The 21,867-nt window shown below is 35.3% G+C and overlaps 1 protein-coding gene across 7 annotated transcripts in view; it reads right to left on the bottom strand.

Annotated features, from left to right (window-relative positions):
• LOC129246429 (kinesin-like protein unc-104) overlaps window positions 1-21,867 on the bottom strand; it is a 166,260-nt gene that overhangs the window by 101,116 nt on the left and 43,277 nt on the right. For 6 of the 7 annotated variants that reach the window (XR_008582465.1, XR_008582464.1, XM_054885259.1 and 3 more), the window contains exon 2: window positions 3,384-3,398. The gene's annotated coding sequence lies outside the window, so the exon portion shown is untranslated. The other variant, XM_054885255.1, reaches the window with a different exon arrangement.

The raw sequence follows: 21,867 nt of genomic DNA, 5'->3' as shown, positions 1-21,867 counted from the left end.
GTTTAATTCATATAGAAATAATGACATTAATAAGCAAAAAAAAATTTGGTTTTTTGTATTCAGCTCACTGACGCGGATGCTACAATGCCCGCCGATTGAGAAGTCCCGCTGCGACCTTCCTGAAAGAATTGAGTGTACATGCGCCATTTTAAATGATTAAAATAAAAAAAAAATTATATTATTTTAATGTATAAATAAACTGTATACGAATTTTGAAAAAAATAGATTAACTTCTTCATTTTAAATAATTTTAATGAAAATCAGGGAAAATATGGCCGTTTACAGGTATCTGTCCCCTTAACCCTTTCGGTCCGAACGGGACTTATATGTCCCGGCAATGTTTGAAGATACCTACAATTTTGATGGGACAAAAGACTTTTATTTCACCCATTGCAACTATTAAACATATAAAATAATTTGTATTTCCGTTAGCGGCTTTCCGTACCGAAAGGGTTAAAAGCCGAGAGTTTTTGTGATGCCAGGGAGATAGAAGCGCAAATTATATTAATACATTTTTCATAAAGGTTGAACCATTGCATTTCAGTGCGAAAGCAATAAAATTAATGGCTGCTTTGATAAGGCAGTATCAGTTAGACAACCAATAATTTGTTGATCTGGACATCAAGCTCGCACCAAGTGTCTGGTAATAAAAAAGAAGTACCTTGCTACACAGGCCGTAGGGGGGACCATTTTTTGTGCACCTTGTACGGTTATGAGTCACCTCGGAGCTGCGATTTGATTATGTTGGGATTTTTTTGTGTAAAATAATCCAAAAAGGTTCTGCACTCTCCGGAAGAATATGGTTTGGGTCATCAGTGAGATAAAATCACAAACCATTAATAAGATGTAGGAAATTCGGGCTAACAAGGCGCGCTACTACAAAGCCAGCCGAGGCAGCCGTATGAATTAAATAGTGTCCCTTAAATAATGGAAACATTTCTTCCTTCTAATAAAACTATGATATATCAAAAACATTGCATTTTGATCATTTAATTAATTTTTAAAAAGATACTTGTTTTTGGCCTACCTGGCATTTAGTACCCATACAAGTCACTTTCAAATTTAAGAGCATTAATATACTAATACTATTGTTTATTGTAGTACTTAATAATATTAATTGATAATAAATAAACAAATAAAAAAAAAAAAAGCGAAGAAAACTGAAATTTAAAACATTTTTTTTTTTAATTTTGAAAATTTTCCGCTAACTGACCTTCAAGCAAACACTAAACTTAGATACTTCCGAAAAAATTCCATTTATAAATTTCTGCGTCAACATAACCTCAAAGTTTGGTTGCCCGCTACGCACAAAATACATACGCGTAACAGGAAACAAAAAAGTGTGAATGAATTTGCGCATCTTCGGTGGTCACTGGGGAATGAGAAACTGAAAAGCCAAAAAAAAACCCAAGAAAGAAGACATAAAACAAATCGACTAACGCCAACAAGCAACTAAGTAAGAAGGGTGACAAATAGTATTTAAGTCAAAAGCGTACGCATATACGCAACGCGGCGTAAATATTTGCAAACAAACATATGCCATACACACACACATGCACACACACATGCTACACTATGCGCGGCAAGCGCCAACAAACAAACGCCAAAAAGCAAGTCAGCCACCAAAGGAATATGGCATTGCAAAGGGGATGAACAGAGCAAAAAAGTGAAGTATGTGACGAATATTCTGTAGGCACAACAACAGCACGGTATACATATATACAAGTATGTACATTGTATGGATATGCCTCTGCTGCTGCTGCGCTTCTAACCCCATAGGAGTTTCAGCAAACGAATGAGTCATACAAAGTTTGTATTACAAACAGAGGCCAGCGAAGCGTCATAAAGGAGTAGTGGTGAGTTTACTCTTTCTTTATTTTGATTTGAAATGCATGAGCACGGGCGTTCGGATCGAAAGTTAAATATTAGTTTGAGGAAAAAGAAATCCATTATTTGTGCGTACCATTTTTAACGCTAATGGTTTACAACTTTTTTACGGTTGTTCTTTAACGCTTGGGCGATGCTACGCATAAAAACATACGGGACAACTTCGATTATATCTGTATTTAATCGGCATTATTAACATTAAGAATAAGCTTAATTCTGTGGCAAGACAGAATAAGCTCGTACTTATATGGGTTCCAAGACACTGCGGGGTTGAAGGGAATGAAATTGGCTTACTGTGGATCAGGAATCCAGAAGTGGATTAGCGATTATGTATGCAATTTACATAAAGAGCGATGGTCCGGCCTTGAACGCGGCAGAACTGCAAAGTGTTTTGTGATAAGTCCGAACAGAAAACTGTCGGACTTTTTTCTAAAACTTGGTAGAAAAGACTTTCGGTTGATGGTCGGTATTATTACAGCACACAACCTTTGGGGTCAGCATGCAACCACCATTAGAATCATTGAGGACCCGATTTGCCTGTCTTGCTTGGAGGAGGCGGATAACGCTGAGCATTTTCTCTGTGAGTGTCCGGTACTTGCTAGAGTAGGGTTACGACTTTTGCGGACCGATGTAATGAGAGTGAGTAAAATTCGTTCCCTCAAGCTGGAGGATATTTTTAGATTTCAGACAATTTTAATTTTTCTTTAAAGTTTCTAAAATTAAAACAAAAAAGATGATGATTAATTTTGCGCCACCTTGTATGTGATACTTTTTTGCTTCTAATTTCAGTTTTTGAAAATTTTAATTTTTCTTTAAAAATTCTAAAATAAAAAAAAACAAATCTGGAATGATTAATTATGCGCCACCTTGTGTGTGATATATTTTTGCCGATTTTAATTTTTCTACCTCTATTCCTCTATTCTATCTTATTTTTTTCCTTCTGTTACTTCTCTCCTTCTCTCCTTTCCTCCTTGACTATCTAAACTTCCACAGAGCTTTAAATACTATGAGCTTTTTAGCCTGAGTGTTTTAGGAGTTATCAAATCTCTCGGAACTTGTTGGCTCGACCTTTCAAATTCAATCGGCACCATAAAACCATCCACAATTTCAGCCGCCTGGCTTGCATTTTGTTTTTTTTTAAGTTGTAAAATGTACCGCATTTTCTCTTTGTTGACTTCCATTGTTAACGCCCTGTAACTCACAACTGAATGGAACAAACAAAAAACAGCAAAATAATCTTTTTAGTGTGAAATGGCACCTTGACAACGATCAAAAGCTTTAAATTGTTTGATCGTTACTTTACGAGATATCGATCACTACAGCCATCTACCGAGAAAATATTATAATTATATCTTTTTTTCCAAACTAATATATAAACCCTTTCAAAATTATGATAATTGAATTTGTTTACCTGAAAGCTTAGCGCCTTAAATTTAATAATTTAGTTTTTTAAGTACAAATGGCAGCACTTATTCAGCAATATGCATAAAAGTTACCTCCGAAAACTGCACCTGAAAATATACAAGCAAAAATACATATTTACTTTATATGATATTTGTTTGGGAGAAATTTATAAAACAAATTTCGTATGAGATGTGCAATCTTTAAAGCTTTTCTGTTTGTTATAAAAGCGGCGTACTCAGAAAATATTACGATATTTTTTATCTTCTTGGAGTTGAAGATTTACGCTTTTGAGTGGAACCTGATTTGCTTTCATTAAGGGGGGAGCCTGGTTTATGAGGTCTAAAAATTGCATCTCTTGCGATTTTTTTTTTTAAGGAAAAAATTAATTTAGCACTGCAAAGTTTTTTCTATCTTTTAATGAACAGTTAAAAAGTATAAAAAACTTTTGTACTGGTTAAAATAAGTTGAAAAAAATGTTTAACATAGAAATTAGTAGAGCGCTGCAACGCTGGAGTTTCCAACTGGCGAATAAGATACAGCTCGTAATTATTATCTAAAGCAAAAAATTCAAATGGATTTCTAATTATCATGATTTTTTATTCTAGATGAACTAAGAAAACTGAGAGAAATTCCAAAATTTCAACTTTTTAGAGGTTTTAAAGAAAAAAATGCCTTTCTATAAAAAAAGAATTCACTTCAACTTGGTATAAAAATCTTGAAACAAATTTTTGTATCTATTTTGTTAGTTCAAATAGAAGAGAATTTAATGCTGAAGGGAACAAGCTATGATTCATTTCAAAAGGTTCATTAGTTTTTTTTCATTCATGTACGCCAATTCAAAGAAATCATAAAAATGAAACGTCAAGAAAAGAAGATAAAGTTTGTACTATAGCTGTCCGGTCACAGCGTAACTACCTAACGCTCGCCTACCTTTGGCTTTGTATCTACGGAAATATTGAGAATTAGGCTCTGTAACTTTGTGTGAATATTCTGAAATATATTAGGAATCGCTTAAAACGAAAAAAACAAAATTGATTTTTTTGACCTTATAAACCAGGCTCCCCCTTAACCATTTTGCTCTTGTATTTTCAATACAAATTTGTTGTAGATTTTATATTAACTTTACGATAGACCTGATAGAATATTTTTTAGCATAACTCAGATCTCGAAGACATTAAGAATCAATCCGTGGCGTGGAAGTCGAAATATTTGCAAAAAGACTACATTTATGGGCCAATTTGGCTACCACATTTTTTTAATGCACTGTGACGAATGCCAAGGATGTAACCGTCTGAAGCAAAGTAGTCACATTCAAGATGAACAAATCATGTTTATCTCTTTGATAGGCTGGCCGTTAATCTGTTACTGGCATCTTAAACATCTAAACCAAGATTCGCTAAAAAGTTTAAAGCTTTGATGAGTAGCGTTTGCAATCTGCGTTCCGTGGATTTATTATTAGTAACTGTTTTACAAAAATCTCCAGATGCGAGTTTGCCTATGAATTAGCCATAGCTATTCTCTCGAGGAAGGCGAACAATTTAAAAGAAATCTTTCTAAAAATTAACAAAATTCTCAACGATATTGGTCTGCTTGTAAACGAGAGCAAAACCAAATATTTTCTGAAATTTTCCATGTGGGAGATTATGCTTTTGAAGCAGTGCAGCATTTTAAGTATTTGTGAGTTATGTTCGCATGTATCGGTGATTTCACTTCTGCACTCATGGATCGTATCAACACCGCCAACAAAACGTACTATATCCACCTTAACTTGTTGAAGTCCCGGCTCTTGTCTGAAACTACAAAGCTAACTGTGTACAAGACCCTTATCCGACCAATCTTAGCGTATGGATTTGAGGTATGACCGCTTAAAGTTGCTGAGAGCGCGCTAATTGCTAGCATTGAAAGAAAAATTTTAAGAAAGTTTTTTGACCCAATAAGAATGGATGATGGTACCAATAGAATCCAGTACAACTCCGAACTAAACGATCTTACTCAGCAGCGCATAAGATACCTAAGTATCCCGTATGCCTGCTGACTGAGCCATAAAGAAAGCCATGACAGGAAAGCTAATGGGCGTATAGGCCAAAGGCAGACCAAGGAACCGATAGATAGACGCAGTGGAAAGCGACCTCAAGGATTTGGGAATGCGTAACTACGAAGCAAAAGCTCAAGATCGACCGCTTTGGGAAGTATTGTGAAGGAATGGTGTAAAAGAAGAAGATTATTTACTGAACTCAAGTGAATAATGAATTATTTCATCAATGGAAACTATACGCAGGGACGTCGACAGCAGTCTAGCTATACAAGTAGACGGCGGATGGCGTCAGACAGCAGCATAACTAAACTTAGCAGGCTCGAAACTTAAGTGAGCACCTATTCTATTCGTAGGGCTCAGAATAATATGATGATTGAGCAACTTCAGTGCATGAGTCCAGTTATAAAGAGGAGGCGTAAGACAAACTCTATTTTCATTTCATAACATTCAATAAAAATATCTGCCAGATATGTGCGAGAGTGGACACTACAACATATTCTATTTAATATTGACTGATTATTCAAATCGTTGAAATCCAACGTAGAATCTCTCTTGCCATCAAGTGCTACTTTGGACTAAGTAGGTAATTGAGTAGTACCTAAAGTTATCTCTCGACGAACAAAACTAACACTCTACAAGACTCTCATCATGCCCGTCCTAACGTATGGCGCAGAAGCGTGGACGATGACGACATCCGATGAAGCGACGCTTGGAGTGTTTGAGAGAAAGACAACGGCGAATATCGCAGGCGATGGAACGATGAACTGTAACGCAGCGAATAAAGATCCAGCGGCTTCGTTGGCTGGGGCATGTCGTCCGAATGGATATAAACGCTCCGGCTCTGAAAGTATTCGATTCCTCTTCGTTGGAAATACCAGGTGGAGAAGGACTTGGCTTCACTTGGTGTGTCCAATTGGCGCCGGTTAACACGAGAAAGAAACGACTGGCGCTCTTTATTAAACTCGGCCAAAATCGCGTAAGCGGTTATCGCGCCAATTAAGGAAGGAAGGATTATTCAAATCAAGCGCAACTAAGTTAAGTTAAGTTGGGTTAACTTAAGTTGTTTTAAGTTAAGTTGTGGTAACTAAGTTAAGTTAAATTGTGGTAACTAAGTTAAGTTAAGTTATGGTAACTAAATTAATCCAAATGAAGTCATGTCACGTTAAGATAGGTTAATTTAAGTTAAGTTAAGTTAGCTTAAGTTAAGTCACGGCAGGTTAAGTTAGAGTCGATCAAGCTAGTTTAAGTTAGATTATATGAAGTAAAGTCGAGTTACGTTAAGTTATGGTAACAAAGTTAAGTTAAAATGTGGTAACTAAGATAAGTTAAGTTACGCGAACTAAGTTAAGTTAAGTTGTGAGAACTAAATTAAGCCAAATTAAGTTCGGTTAAGTCAACTTAGGTTAAGTTAAGTTAAGTTAAGTTAAGTTAAGTTAAGTTAAGTTAAGTTAAGTTAAGGTAAGTTAAGTTATGGTAAGTTAAGGTAAGTTAAGTTATGGTAAGTTAAGTTAAGGTAAGTTAAGTTAAGGTAAGTTAAGTTAAGTTAGATTAAGTTAAGTTACGATAGGTTAAGTTAGGTTAAATCAAGTTGATAGTTGATCAAGTTAAGTCAAATTAGATCTTAACTAATAGGGACCTAAGAAATTGTAAGTTGTTAACTATTATAGAGCAAGCGAAGTTCTGAGTATTGGGGAGACAAGAGTGATTTAATATTGAAATTTGTATTGTAATAGCAACGATCGTTCAATATCAGCTGATGTACTCGCCTAGAAGTTAACTCACGGACGTTGAACAGTAAACTCAATATTCTGAAACAGCCTCGAAATACTGAATTAATTGTCGAACGTGAGTTAACTCGCCACTGTGAAAAAGGTCCTAAGGAACTCAAGTATTACTCTCTATTTTTACTTACTTCTGTAAATGGTTTGCTTTTTAGGCAATAAGTTTATTTAATTTTTATTTTTTTATTTCTATGTGTTCATGGTTTTTTCATTCATTAAATTAAAATCACTCGAAATTGCTGGCGCCATTAAATTCCACTCAACAAAAGGACCAACGAATTAGGCAGCATTTTGCCCCATTCAGCAAAACTCGTACAGTACCAAAGCTTAGGAAAAATTTGTAAGGCGCATTGCGCAATTAAAATGCAGCGGCGTAGTTGAATGTGAATTTAAATATCGTATACATTTGCATATTCTTGTATATATGCACTTAGTCCACAAACACCATCAGCGGTGTGCATACCTTCACAGGCACATAAATAAAATTTAAGGTAGTTTAGGTCAATTGCATTTCATTATGCATCCATTAAAATGGCACTTCAGCAAATTGCTGCCAACAAAATGCAAACAAAAAATTTTATTATAAATACATATAAAAAACGTATAAAAAATCACATTTAAGATCGTTAAAATTAAGTGACAAAAATAGCGAATGGCAGTTTTAGTGGAAATTCTATTCAAATACGCGAATTTGCATAGAGCGACGATGGAGCGAATAGAAGCAGTGCAAGGAGGAATATTCAGCAGAAGCAGATCAGTTCAGTTAAGAGTATATAGAACGGTAGCGCGGATTATATACCATGGCAAACAGAAAAAGACTAGAAATATACATTACAATGAGGTGTTGAAATACGCCCCATTAGCAGTTAGTAGCGGCAAGTGCTTGAGTGGTGTTCAAGGACAATCGCATCCAATGGCAAGATGTGTCAGGGTGAGTAAGTTTACCGCCGTCGGCAAATGGCCTGTTGTGCTGCACTGCTCACATTGCTGTCGCAGCTTTGGCACCCTTTTCGCACTTTCATTGAAATAAATGTAAATTTCAATTCATAATTACTTTTGGGTTTAAATTTTAAATCACTTTACCCAACCACATCTGCGCGCTGGAGAAAGTGAGTTATGAATTTTTAATTTTAGCCGGTAGCATTTTGTGTCTATGTTGAGCTTTAAAATATAATAAAATGTAATAAAGAAATGGAAAATTTTGAAAAAATTCAAGATTAGGTAGTTAGAGTTTTCGGTGCGAAAGCTGGTTGAAGTGCATTTTATGAGTGTCTATTGAACAGTGGCTCAGTTGTTGTAGGTTGTAGGAACTTATATATATATATACGTTATATATGTATTGCACAGTGGCGACCGGTGGGAGGATGATTACTGTGCTAAACTCTCGTTCAAATGCGCACTCAAACTGACTAATCTAACATCCAAACCAATCCAATTCAAAACAGCAAATTTTCTAGGCCTACCATTCGAAAAACTTCTCTCCCACGACAGACGGTTCTACGTTACCGGAACGACCCTGATTTATATCCGGCCAAGGACTGTCACTTCAGCAGCATTCCCTATATACATATGTATGGGGAATGATTATGCTGCTACAACAACAACAACCACTTCGTTGGCCACACTTAGTGGAACGCCAACTTAAGCTGGGATTAGTGTGTTTGCTACAACATGCAGATAATCTAAAAATAAAAATTGAGGTCATTTGAGGCATCTAGTAGAGTCACATACCATGAATAAAGTCTAAAGAATTTGGCTAGAAGGATGCGAAACTTCGACATCGGCGAAGCCGGTCACATGAATAAAAACTTGGTTCCTGTAATTATATGGAGATGTTGGACTATGCTTAAAAGAAAATCATTTTTGCTTAAATCAATTTATTTACTACCAATTTTTATTAATAGCCTTTAACATTTTGTTTACACCCTGTTACAGAATTGAAAGACCAATCAAACATTGACTTATGTTGCTAGTCGGTAAGTATCTCGATGAAACTTTCTTCTATGAAACTTGTGAACGGGTGACTTTAGTACTCTTCAAACCATTTTAATAGCACAAAATTTATAATTTTTGCAATTAATTTTTGTGAACTAAACGGCTGCTGTAGTGCAAACAGACTAGCAATGGAGCGCGCAAAGGTCAAAATAAAGATTTTCATCACCATATTCACTCCAAAATCATCACCAAAATTATTTTTTTTTTTTATCTATTTAAAATATGTTATATATTAAAAAAATTTGGATGATTAATTTTGCGCCACCTTGTATAACGGAGAAACATATGGGAAAGTGAAAAAGAAAATCTGTTAAGTAAATACTAAAAATTTCATTCATTCGTTCCTTTTCTTTCTTTACAGGTATTGACTTCTCGCTTTAACCTCAAGTGATAAAAACGTAATATTCTTAAAGTTTTGTTAATAATAATAAATATCACATTTTGATTTCAAGACCGGAGGAAAATTTTTTGCAATTTTTTTCAGCGAGATATTACAATAAAGTAAAATTTTTAAAAATATTATTTGCTTTTTATTAATGGCGCAAAATTAATCATCCAATTTTGCCTTTGAATCAATTTGTCACTAAATAAAAGGAAATTGGTTTTGAGTAATGGAAATCTTCATTTTGACCTTTGCGCGCTCCATTTATTGTCTATTTGTATACTGCAGCTGTCTAGCTCACAAGTATCAAATGTGAAGTCATTTGCAAAAATTATAAATCTTACATAGGGTGATTATTTTGCGCTCCTTATATACACAAATATGAGTCATAAACTGTATAAATTTTTTTAAGGAATATACACTCGTCGATAAAACTCCCAATTTGAGCCGCAACCGAGCCGAAAGCGAACTGAGCATTTCAAGGCATACAAGCAATAAACAATCATGATTTTTAAAAAATCCAATATTTTTATTAATAAAAATACGAAGCAGATGCATAAATCTCAATCCCATTCATTTTAACTCTTAACATATATTTATGTTTGTAAAAAACAAAAAAAAAAACTATTTTATGATTTTATATTAAAATGTAAAAATTGTAGCTTATCGGCATTTTCACTTTGCTAGCGACACCTTTTGTCGGTATAGAGCTGATTTGCAGTACCAATAGCCGAAGTAGCAGATAGATATTTGAAATCAATTTTGTAGAGAAAATGTAAAAAAGTTTTACAAAAAATTAGGTTTATAAAATTTTCGAATAAAAAGCTTTGAAGAAATATTCAAACTTTGGCTCTTCCGAATTTTCGATGCTGCCAGCAGTTACTATGTAACTGTTATTATCTATATTTCATTCTCAAAATCGATGGAGGAGCAGCTGAGCTATTTGAAATCAAATTTTTTCAACAGAAAATGCCAATTTTCTGATACAATTATTCGAAAACTGTTACAGAAACTGAAAGTTGTACAATTTTTGAACAAAAAAATTTTAACAAATATTCGGTCAAAGTCGGCTCTTCCTAACTGAACTATTGTGGCCGAACATGGCCGCAGTCAAAGCCGAAATTTGCTCATTCTCTAGTTTATTTTTTGCTAACCTCAAATCCACCACGTAGCATTTGATCATACGCAAGGTGGCACAAAATTAGTCATTAGTCAGTAGATTTATAACTTTTTCAAATGACGTCATACGCCAATCATATTTGACACTTTTGAACTAGAAGACTGCAGTATACAAACAGACAAGCAATGGCATAAATAAAGATTCTCATCACTCCAAATCATTTTTTTTTATTTAGTCAAAAAGTTAACAATCACAAAACTGGATGATTAATTTTGCGCCACCTTGTACCAGAAAATAAAGATTTCCATCACTCAAAATCATTTTTCTTTTATTTAGTAAAAAAGTTAACAACTACAAAACTGGATGATAAATTTTGCGCCACCTTGTACCACAAAATACACATTCTCATCACTCCAAATCATTTTTCTTTTATTGAGTAAAAAAATTTAATAACCGCAAAACTGAATGATTAATTTTGCGCCACCTTGTAGCACAAAATAAAGATTTCCATCACTCAAAATCGTTTTTGTTTTATTTAGTAAAAAAGTTAACAACCACAAAACTGGATGATTAATTTTGCGCCACCTTGTACCACAAAATACACATTCTCATCACTCCAAATCCTTTTTCTTTTATTTAGTAAAAAAGTTACTCAAACGCCAAATTGGATGACTAATTATGCGCCACCTTGTACTATGACCCTACATAATACATTTATATTTAGTGCCGAAGTTATCGAGCGCCAACTAACTCAACGTCAATATGAAAAATAGCAGCAAAGCTAACTACAAGCATAACAACAACAACAGCAATCATACCAATTATTACGACGTTCGTCATCATTAAAATTAGTATGCAGTCATATTAAATTTCTATTATGTGCCACGATGTATGTATAATACATACACACGTAAGCATACATGTGCATGTATTTGTGCAATTTGCCATTATTAAGGCTCCAAAAATACGCAAGATACTCCCCTAAGCTGTAGGCGGTGGAAACCATATGCTGCTTGAGGTCTGTAGTATCCAAAAAAAAAGGTGCCTTCAGGATGTTGAATGAATGTAGAAGTGAGCATAACTACATATGTATGTATGTATGTATGTATATATGCGTAGCTGATGTATGTTTTGCAGCTATCAGCCAGGCATGCATCGCGTGCGTGAAAGTGGAATTGCGTGTTGGTTTGGTGAAAATTTTCTATTTTTACCAGTATTTTGAGACGGTGAGTGGCAAAAAATGCGTTTTACACAATTTTCTTGCAGTAGCTGGTAATATACAAGTATGTATGTGTGAAACATTATTCATTTATTTTTTTTTTTCTTAATTTTAGGTTGAACAAATTTTTAATAATATTGACTAAAAATTGTGCTTGATTAGCTTTTCAACGTGAAGATTTTATTAAAAGCATTAAAAATCTGCGTGTGGCATACAACTCGACTTGCTTGCCGCTTAAATAGAAATTTGTGTTTTGATTGCTCTTATAAATTGTCGCTCCTGCCATTTCATACCACCCACCCTCGCACGACAGATAATTTAATAAGAAAAACGGATTTTGTTTTCTTTTAAAAAAATAACATCTTTTGCAGTTTACTGCTTTAATTATCCGTAGCGGATATCCTTGCACACTTGCACCTGGGCAACAATAAATTCATATACCCACTTTCTTTTATTCGAGCAATAAATAATAAACACGAAAAAAATGTAAAAATGATTATTGCTCTAAAATGTATACCCCACACGACGTCTCTTGAACAGCGCAAAATATGATATAAGAGAATATAAAAATATTCCCAAGAGACACGAAAGCATTGTAGTCGCTCGGCTCATTCTTTCAAATTCAACTCCAGCATTGATTCAGCTTTCGGACGAACTTTAGCGCTCGACTCATACTTTCAATTTCAACTTCCCCGATACAAACATCCATTTTCTATTTAATTTTTATATTGGGTCTGTAGTTTGAAAATGTGGTATTCTGTTTTTTTTTTTTCAAAGTATTGCCCGTCAGAAATTATGTACTTTTGACACTACTATGATAATTTATGCATAGCTTGCAAAAAAATAACGTTTTATGATACTTTTGTGTAGTTGACATGAACTGCGATGCATTGTATTAATCGAAATAAATGAAAATTAAAAAGCCCTCGATTTTATAAGCGACAAGATTTCTCATCCACAATTTTGTAAGGGATATTAACAGGCGCAGCAACGAGGGAGCAAACATTATCATGATGAAAATGGCGGTGATTTTTCTTCAAATACCCTTTTTGAATGAATTACTTATCGACGGTACAGCTCAGCTTTCCTCGCGATAGTTTCGCCAGGTTTTAACAGCTCGTAGTACAGCACTCACTTCTGGTGCAACCAGGAACCCAACATTACCTACGCACCATGAATATTTGGCTTCCAAATCGATGTACCAGATTGGCAGGGGTTTTTTAAATTATTTCTTACTTTTAGAATTGTGATATAGGATCCATTTTCATGCCCAGTTACCACTCGATACGAAATTGGAAATACTCACAAAATTGGCTTACAAAATCACCTCCCTACATCGCGCGGCATCTAATTTCTTTGCTTTTTTATGAGTTCCAGCCTTCTACCTACTTACCTACCTACCATGAGTCCCAGCACTATAATTTCCGACGCTTGAAAACTATAACTGCATCTCTCACAACAATTCTGTAAGCTCCTCTTGCACTTGACATGAATCTGCCCTGAGCAGACTTCGATTATTGAGTATCGAACTTTGATCTCAGTGCCAAAATTACCACTTTTGTGAACTCTAATGTTTTCAATGATTATTGCGTTATTCAACACAAACTTTTGAAAACATACGACGACTTTCAGCAACATCTTTTTCGAACTGAAGAAGAGAAATAAGACTTCCCGCAAACGCAAGAGCATCATATTTTTGCTCCAGGGTGTGGCCATCTTTTTAAAAGCATCTCTGTAAAAGTGTGCTTAGCTATTACTGTGTTTTATTGTATTTCAAGTAAATACTTTTGCTGATGGTTCCCAAACACCTTGGCTTATTCTGGCTAAGTTGAACGAAGCTCATTATTTTTTATTCGCGCTGCCCGATAGCTATTGAATTGATCAAATACTTCTCAATTTGGTCTTGATGGTACAGAGCGGATATATTTGTCTCTCCACAAGTTTCAAGAGACAACACATCACAAACTTACAAGACTGAAGAAAACTTACAATACCTGGCCATTGAATTATGACCGATGATAAAAAATTACATATTTATGGCTTTGAGAGCGAATAAAAATCAAACGGTTTTAAGGCATTTAAAAGAGTTTAGATATTTGTTTTTATTAAAAGCTTCTTGACATTTTTGCATTAAAAATATTTATTTTAAACTAATATTTCGTGGCTCCTCCCCTTGCTGTTAAGACGGCCGCAATTCGTTGAGGCATACTGGCTACGAACTGTGTTATCTTCCCCTTAAGATTTTGGTCATTATAACACACATCTTCGATGTTTTCCTTAAGCTGTTGTATTGTGGTATTATTCCGCTGTTATACTGCCGATTTGAGGTATGCCCAACAATTTTCGATGCGGTTAAGGTCCGGTGAATTGCCAGACCATGGCAAAACCATTATTTCCATTGAATTCAGACAATTTATGCTCATCCTGGATGTGTGACATGGAGCTCCATCTTACATAAAAGTGTATTCGTCTCTCTGACACTTCAGGGTTTCTAAATATGGCATCAAAACGTTTTTCAGCACCTCCACCTACTGGACAGAGCGCATTGTTCCCTCAACAAAATGTAGCGGACCTGGTCCCTCTGAGGTTATACAGCCCCAAACCATAGATCTTCAGAATATCGTTCTCCGGCTCTTCTGCGAACAAAATTTGCTGTTTTTGTGACTGCTTCCAATCGGCATTCATCGCTGAAGATGATCTGTAAGAAGAATAACACAACCACAAAAAAGTGTGAATATTCCCATCTTCTTACTACTGCTATTTGACAAAGGAAAAAAATGTTTTTTTTAACTAAATTTTTTCCAATATTCCGCGTCGAAGTCTATGAGAAGTTGTGCCCGAAGTTTCCGCCGATTTCGCATACAGGGTGTCAGTTTTGGCTTTTTTGATGGTCGTCTGCAAAAAAAGTCCATTTTCGTATAAGCGTCGTCGTAACGTTCTTTCCGAAATATTTACTCCAGATTCCTGAACCTCTCTTAAAATCATCCGACTTGAAGCATTACCGCTAAAACGTTGTTGGTATTTTTCAACTTCTTGGCAACATTTACCGCAGACGCCTTGGATATTCCAACGGTTCTTGCTATGTCTACATAGCTCAGGTTCTTGGCTTTCAAAAGAACTGCAATTTGTTGCTTTTGTCCCGATGTCAAATCCGACTTTCGGCCCATTTTCTAAAAAAACTGGTTAAATTGAAAAAAAGGATAATCCACGTGACAAATTCAAAAGATATGCATATTTTGTACTTACTGTTGTTATATTTTAGATATATGAATATTCACTATTCAATTCTTTCACTTTTCAGACGATCTCAATTAGTTTTTTTATGCTCCCCACACAAGATCAAATTAAATCGCACTGGCACTTGCACACTTAACTTTTCACTTATAAGCAAAAAAACTGATCCTTTTCTAATCGTCGCGGGCCAATTGAACGGAAATTCTTAAAAACATCTAAGAACAGGTTAAAACCCCCTTAATACCCTTTTTTATTTGGAAAAGCCCAAATTAGATTGAAAATTTTACCTGATATTTATAGTTTTTAGAAAAACTACCATCGCTCATAATTCAATGGCCAGGTACTGTACAACCACTTAATCACTTTGCCACTTGACTTCTACATAGAGAAAACCTTCATATTTACATCGCTGCGCTATAGAGTATCACTTCGGAACGACCTATTTAAAATTAAAAAAATGTAGAGTTTATTTAAAAATTTCTGCGAATTTTTGCTTCGCAGCTATTTATGTATACTTGAATAGAACATACAATAAACGACCTTTGCCGAAATCGTCAAGTACATTTTTTCATAATGCCGGCACTAGTTGGTTTTTTTTTTTTTGATGAACTTTGATGAACTTTTCAATGGCAATTTGGCATATTGCCTACTAACTACCATCAATGGCTTATCGAATCTCGTCCTTCAGCACAGGAATTTTTCTTCGAACATAATAATTATTATTTTAATATACCACTACTTCCAACAAACCCCAAAGCTGGACTTCGTGCGTACAATCGCATGATCGTTCTGATCCTTTCACAAGTCGTAACGCGAGATTGCGATATCTGTGCAAGATTTTCATCAACCTACAATAAAGGAGCGTTGCTCTCGCAAAGAAACATGTGCGGATCTGGAGGGTAGAAGTGTTTCTGTTAGGTTCTCGGACAAAATCCTTCCAAAAAGTTATTTCAGGCCAATGTTTGGTAAACTAACCTGTTTGATGCCAGAGATTTGTTCGTAACAGCTGCATTTTCTAGCAGTTATCACATTAGTAATCAGCATTTCCTTCCCGCCTTCCATGGCTTTAAGTCCACAAGCATTAATTCAATATCTGAGAAAATCTTTGGTAGATTCCTTTTAGCTTTCTTCAGTTGGGTCATATTTCTCTTCTGGTTCTGAGTTATCCTTTTTACCTTCACTCATCTGATATTAGATGAGCTCCTCTGAAGGCAGTGGTGCTAATAGATCTTAAGAATGTATAATTTTTTCCTAGGCATATCCAACCAAATTACCTGCCTGGTAGCATTGGTATTGACCTGAATTTCGAAAAGAATTTGAATTGCCTAGCAGGCGCAGTTTACCATTAATAAGCGCCAGCTATGGTTATAGGCCCTTAAAGTGGTAAAGCATCTGAGTGGACTATAATCAGCACGCTGAAAACTCGTTCAAGATTCTCTTAAAGTTTTTACTGCTACCAATAGACAGGTGTGAAGTGTGTTTAGACGCAGCTTATCCTCGCAGTCGTGGCATGTGTTTTCCTAAAAATTAGGGAAAATAAATTTTTATGCTGCGTCAGCAGCAGAAGCTCTTGCATGACAGGTTTGCCAATGTCTGACAAGGAACAAAGATGTGTAATGTGAGAACAGTTGGCTTTGAACCCAGACAAATCGCGTAGTAATCACGCATAAGCTCTTGTGAATGGTTTTATATGTGATACGTTTTCATAACAGAAAAATACTCGAAGGTTTGTCATTGCCTACCAAGCGGTGGCCGCTGTTAGAAAAAACCACTTGATGTGTAATGACCGTCAAGCGAATTTAAACCAGGACTTATAGCCGGTGTGACGCACGCAAACTCTCCGCACAACGATGGTGGTTTTGATTGCATATTCTCATAAGTAATTACTATTAAACTGCTTTCAAGCATGCCTTGCTCAATATGTATGAGCAAGTAATGGAAATTGGAAATATCAAGCCATGCTGATTCTAACCACAAAACGCGCCTTGTAATTTTATAAAAATTACTGAAAAATTTTAAAAGCCACACACGCTGATGTGGGGCATAAAAAGTCATATTACGTTCGCCAACAATAGCGCAGCAGGTGCACATTAATTATGCGAATGTGCTCGTATGCCTGGCTTCATATTAAACTTAACAAATGATACAGCAACAAATTGTCATAAATCTTCCGTTGCAAGCGGCAAAACTGGCTGATAGAATGACATAAAGAATAATAACAAAGCATAAGTATAATATAATAAGGACATACACGTGCCCATATAAGCAGCGGAGTACGGAAAACATGCATCTATCTACATACATATTTACAAGAACATTTGTTCGCTAATAATTTCCAAGTACGCTCGCACTTAACAGAGCCACCGCTGCCGCCGTGTATGCTTACATTCATACTTGAGGCATAATTTTTAAAATACAAAACCCACTTTGGCGTATAAGTAATTTTATTTTTACAACAACGACGAGGCTGAGAGTTGAGATGGGCTGCTTTGCGCTGCACTGCGCCTTTTGTGCTACATTGGCTTTTGAGGAGTATTTTTCTTTTATAGGATATACATATGTACAATTTAAGAATACATATTAATGTATATGTATATATGTATGTATATGAGCTCATGCATACAATTCGATTGTTTATTTGTGTGTAAAAATGTGTATTTGTGAATGGATGAGTCATGCAGCGCATCCCAGGCACAACGACGCTCTTCAAATATGTGTTACATACACACATACATATAGTAAGATTGTGCGTATATGTGTGTGCGCGCTTGTATTTGTGACAGGATACTTCAAAATGAGCGCATAATCGTGTTGTTTTTTCGCTCTCACCTCAATATGAGCAAACTGTAGAGCAACAACTACGCACGGGATACAATAGAGCACACACCCACACACACACACATAGAAATGCTCGCCTCAGAATGCACTCAATCACTCTCAGATACGCACCCTCTCTCTCTCTCTTATTCTAATGCTCTCAGTCGAAAATCTTTACAATTCATATATTTTATTATTCTCCTCCTCAACTATTACTTCTCACACTGCTATTCTTAGAAAATGGTTACTCATACGCCCTGTTAGCCATAAGCTTTCTAAACTCATTCAGAGCCACTCCAGGCGTCCACTCTCAATTCAAATAGGCAACCAAAGGCGCAGAATGGAAAGCATGAAAATAAGAAAAAAGGCGTAACAGGCGCCTTTAATAGTAGACATCGGCGAAAATAGCCGAAATTTGACGAACCTCAAACGAAGTGTAACGAAGGCAACTTTATGGTTGTTAGTGAGCGCGGGATATTTCCCGTTATATTTGTTGCTATTGCTGGTTGGTGATTCATCCGCTATACTACATATGAACATAAATGCATATGTATGGTGTGTGATGTGTGTGTATAAGGAAGTGGAGCGATGGCAACAAAAGTGGATATATGATTATTTTCCTACTTTCTCTCCGCTGACAAATTTGCCTGTGCACCTAAGTATCTAACAGCACGACGATATGAAAGAGCAGTCGAAACTGCTTGTATATGAATAGTCAGTGAAGCGAGACTAAAAGTTAAGAATTATGTGAATATTTTAATCAGCGTGAACAGTGGTTTTGAGACGAGTTTTATTAAAAAAAATATATATATAAGTGTAATTCAAAAAATGGTTACTAAAACTCAGAGAGGTACCTTGAGAATGCATTAATTTTCAGCGAACCAGAAAAATCAAAAGAATTCATTAATGACAGTAAGTGTAGTTCAAAAACTAGTGTTCTAAGGATAAGCTTGCGAATTTCAGGTGCCGCAAAGAAAACCAGACAGACTTCTAGAAAGAAGAAGAAGATAGACGTTCTAGGAACCACGTTATGCCAACACTTTATGGTGAAAAAATCGCTATACGACTGTTAAATATTCTTGAAAAATGTACCAGGCCCCCAACAGCTGCTGGAGCATGGAATGTGAGCTGGAAGGAGGTGCTGTAATTTTATTGGAAATTTCAATTCAGTGCCCGAGTAGCCACAATCTGCAGCAATGATAGACTTAAACATTAAAGGAACATGTCACAATAGCTTAATACTGTCTATAAAACAAAAGACTGAGACCGCCGCAAAGTTCCACATTAAGCGCATGATGATACGAGGGTTGCTACCTTAAATTTCGAGCTCACCAAGTACAACTAAATATTTATAATCGAAAACAGTTTTATTTTTTTCATTTCTTCAAGATATTGTCAGTGAAGATCAATACACAATTGCATGAGTTTAAAAATTTGTTTGCACCTCCTTTGGGTAACTTGAAGGAACAGTCGAAGAAGTCTTTATTATTACTATTTTCTACGATTCCACGAAGGAAAAAAGGTGTTTGGTGTAGTAGAACACTTATGCACCAGCTGAGCAGCTGCTAGCCATTTGAGGGCGGTTGTTGTTGTAGCAGCATATTCATTCCCCATAAATATATGGCTAATGCTGCTGGAGTGACAGTGCATGGCCGGAACTAAACCCAAATGGTTCCGTTAATTGTCGGAAGCACATCAAGGGCAATGTGGAGAGTGGCCAAAAGTTTCAGAAATTTGAAAAAAATGTTCCTTCTAGATGTATTCTTTTGTAAGTCTCATACAGATATTTTATAAAAAAAGTATTCAGCATACCATCAAAGAAAAATGGCTTGGGTCGACAAAACAGGCAGAAATTAGCGGATATAAAAGCTGCTCCCGAAGTTTTTTTTAATATTTTTGGAAGTAAATAATAAAAGTTGTCGAGTTGTCATTTGCACGTAAAACTATAAGTTTTATATAGTAATGCGCAACATTCAAATTTAAAATTTGAAAAGGTCGACCACCACGGAGCACCAGAAGATTTGGTGGCTCCTAAAACACTCAGGCTAAAAATCGCATTGTATTTCAAGCTCTGGAAAGTGAAAGCATAGATAGTCAAGGAGGGAAGGAGAAAAGTATCAAAGAAAGAGATAGGAAGGAATAGAGACAGAGATAGAGATAGTTTGTCATGTGAGAATTTTCCAGATTCTTTGGCAAATCTGTAAATATCCTCCAGTTTCAGAGAACGAATTTTACTCGTTCTCATGATATCGGAACCCAAAACTCGTAGCCAACTCGACTCACAGAGAAAGTGCTCAGTGCTATTCGCCTTCTTCAAGCAAGACAGGCACATTGGGTCCTCAATGATCCCCATGGGTTGTGTCCTGTAATAATACCGACCATCAACCGAACGTCTTTCCTTCCAAGTTTTAGTATAAAGTTTGACAGTTTTCTGTTCGGACTTGTCACAAAACACTTTGCAGTTCTGGAGCGTTCTAGACCGGACCATCGCACTTTATGTAAGTTGGTGAAAGTTTCAAAGGGCTGAATTTAAAAAAAATTAATTTCGAAGAATACGTTTTTATTATCCCTAAAATTGTCAAATGAATTATTTTTATTGTAATAAATTTCGTTTTTCTTACCGTTTTATAAAAACATAAAAAATAGTTAAAATTTCCCCTACCAAAATAAAGTATACGCAGTGTATACCTCTGTTTAGGTTTTCCCCTTTCAAATTTGAGTGCCCTTTAAAAAATTAAATATTAAGGGGGGAAACCGGTTTAGATCGATCAAAAAATCGATTATTTTTATTACATAAAACGTAAATTTAACTACTCAAGAATATGTGGTAAAAATTTTAAAGCGAAATTCGAATTATTTCCGATTCTATGAGCACTTAAGTGACTGCCCGTCGGTTCCGCACCGTAGCGCGCGTTAGTTAGAACGACGTTTTTCTCGAAACTACTTTTTTTTCAACTGGTGGGAATTCTAGCTTAAAAAGTTGTCGACCAATCGTTCTAAAATTTTCGGGATTTTTTCTTTATTCAATTCTAATCTATATGAACCTAATTCTGGGATTATATTATTATTTAAAATATGGCTTTTAAGCAAAATAGATGAAAAAATATGAAAAAACTGCTTTGTGTGCAACCGCCTCAAAAGCATGCAATTTCCAATATTTTTTTACCACAATTAGGTTCATATTCTTAGAAAATATGTTGTTAATAAAAAAAAAAATTGGTGTTGAATTCAGAGAAAAATTGCAACTTCAGGAATCCCCACCATCAAGACACTCGGATGGCAATCGTCTATGGACAGCATGCTCTAACGCCACTATCTGCCGCGGAAATAGCTTTAAAAAAAATTTAAAAATATAAATAAAATATCCTCTAAACTTAAACTATTTGTGATTATTCCTTCTTTGTTCAAAAAATTCTCGAAAAACACCAAAATTTTGGCCTCCTAAAGCGGTTTCCCCCTTATGGCAGCATTCTTATATGAAATCTATATTTTCACGTGCATATGAAAAATTTCCCGGATAACAAAAAAGCTTGATTTTAGTCGTATGGTATTATCAAACCACGAAGATCAAATCACAATTCCTTTTCAAGGGCAAAATTATTTCTCTAAAATTTTTATTATTTTTTTCGATTTTTTTCTTTAAGCCAGACTTAACTAAAATAAATTCTTCGGATAAAACGTTAATATTGAATTTTTTTATTGATTTTCGTAATTTGTGTTTCGGTAATGACAATTCAGAATGGAAACCCATGCTGGCTATTGTAACCTAAAGTAGTTAAATTTGGTCCTTAGTGAGAAAAAGAAGCACACCACAAACCCATTTCTCCTGTTTTTTTCATTAGTTGGTACATAAAAATTTCGAATTTTTTATTGGAGTTTCTAGAAAAATTTCTAACGATATGCAGTTTTATAGCCTATTGAATTTCGGTATAATAAAGTGCAAGTATGAAGTGTCTGAAAAATAGCATAGATTTTTAAGAATTTTTTTTCGCC

This window comes from Anastrepha obliqua, chromosome 4, assembly GCF_027943255.1.
Source record: "Anastrepha obliqua isolate idAnaObli1 chromosome 4, idAnaObli1_1.0, whole genome shotgun sequence".
NCBI classification, from domain to species: domain Eukaryota; kingdom Metazoa; phylum Arthropoda; class Insecta; order Diptera; family Tephritidae; genus Anastrepha; species Anastrepha obliqua.
Note: the sequence above shows the minus strand (reverse complement) of the source record. Positions and strands in the feature narration are given on the sequence as shown.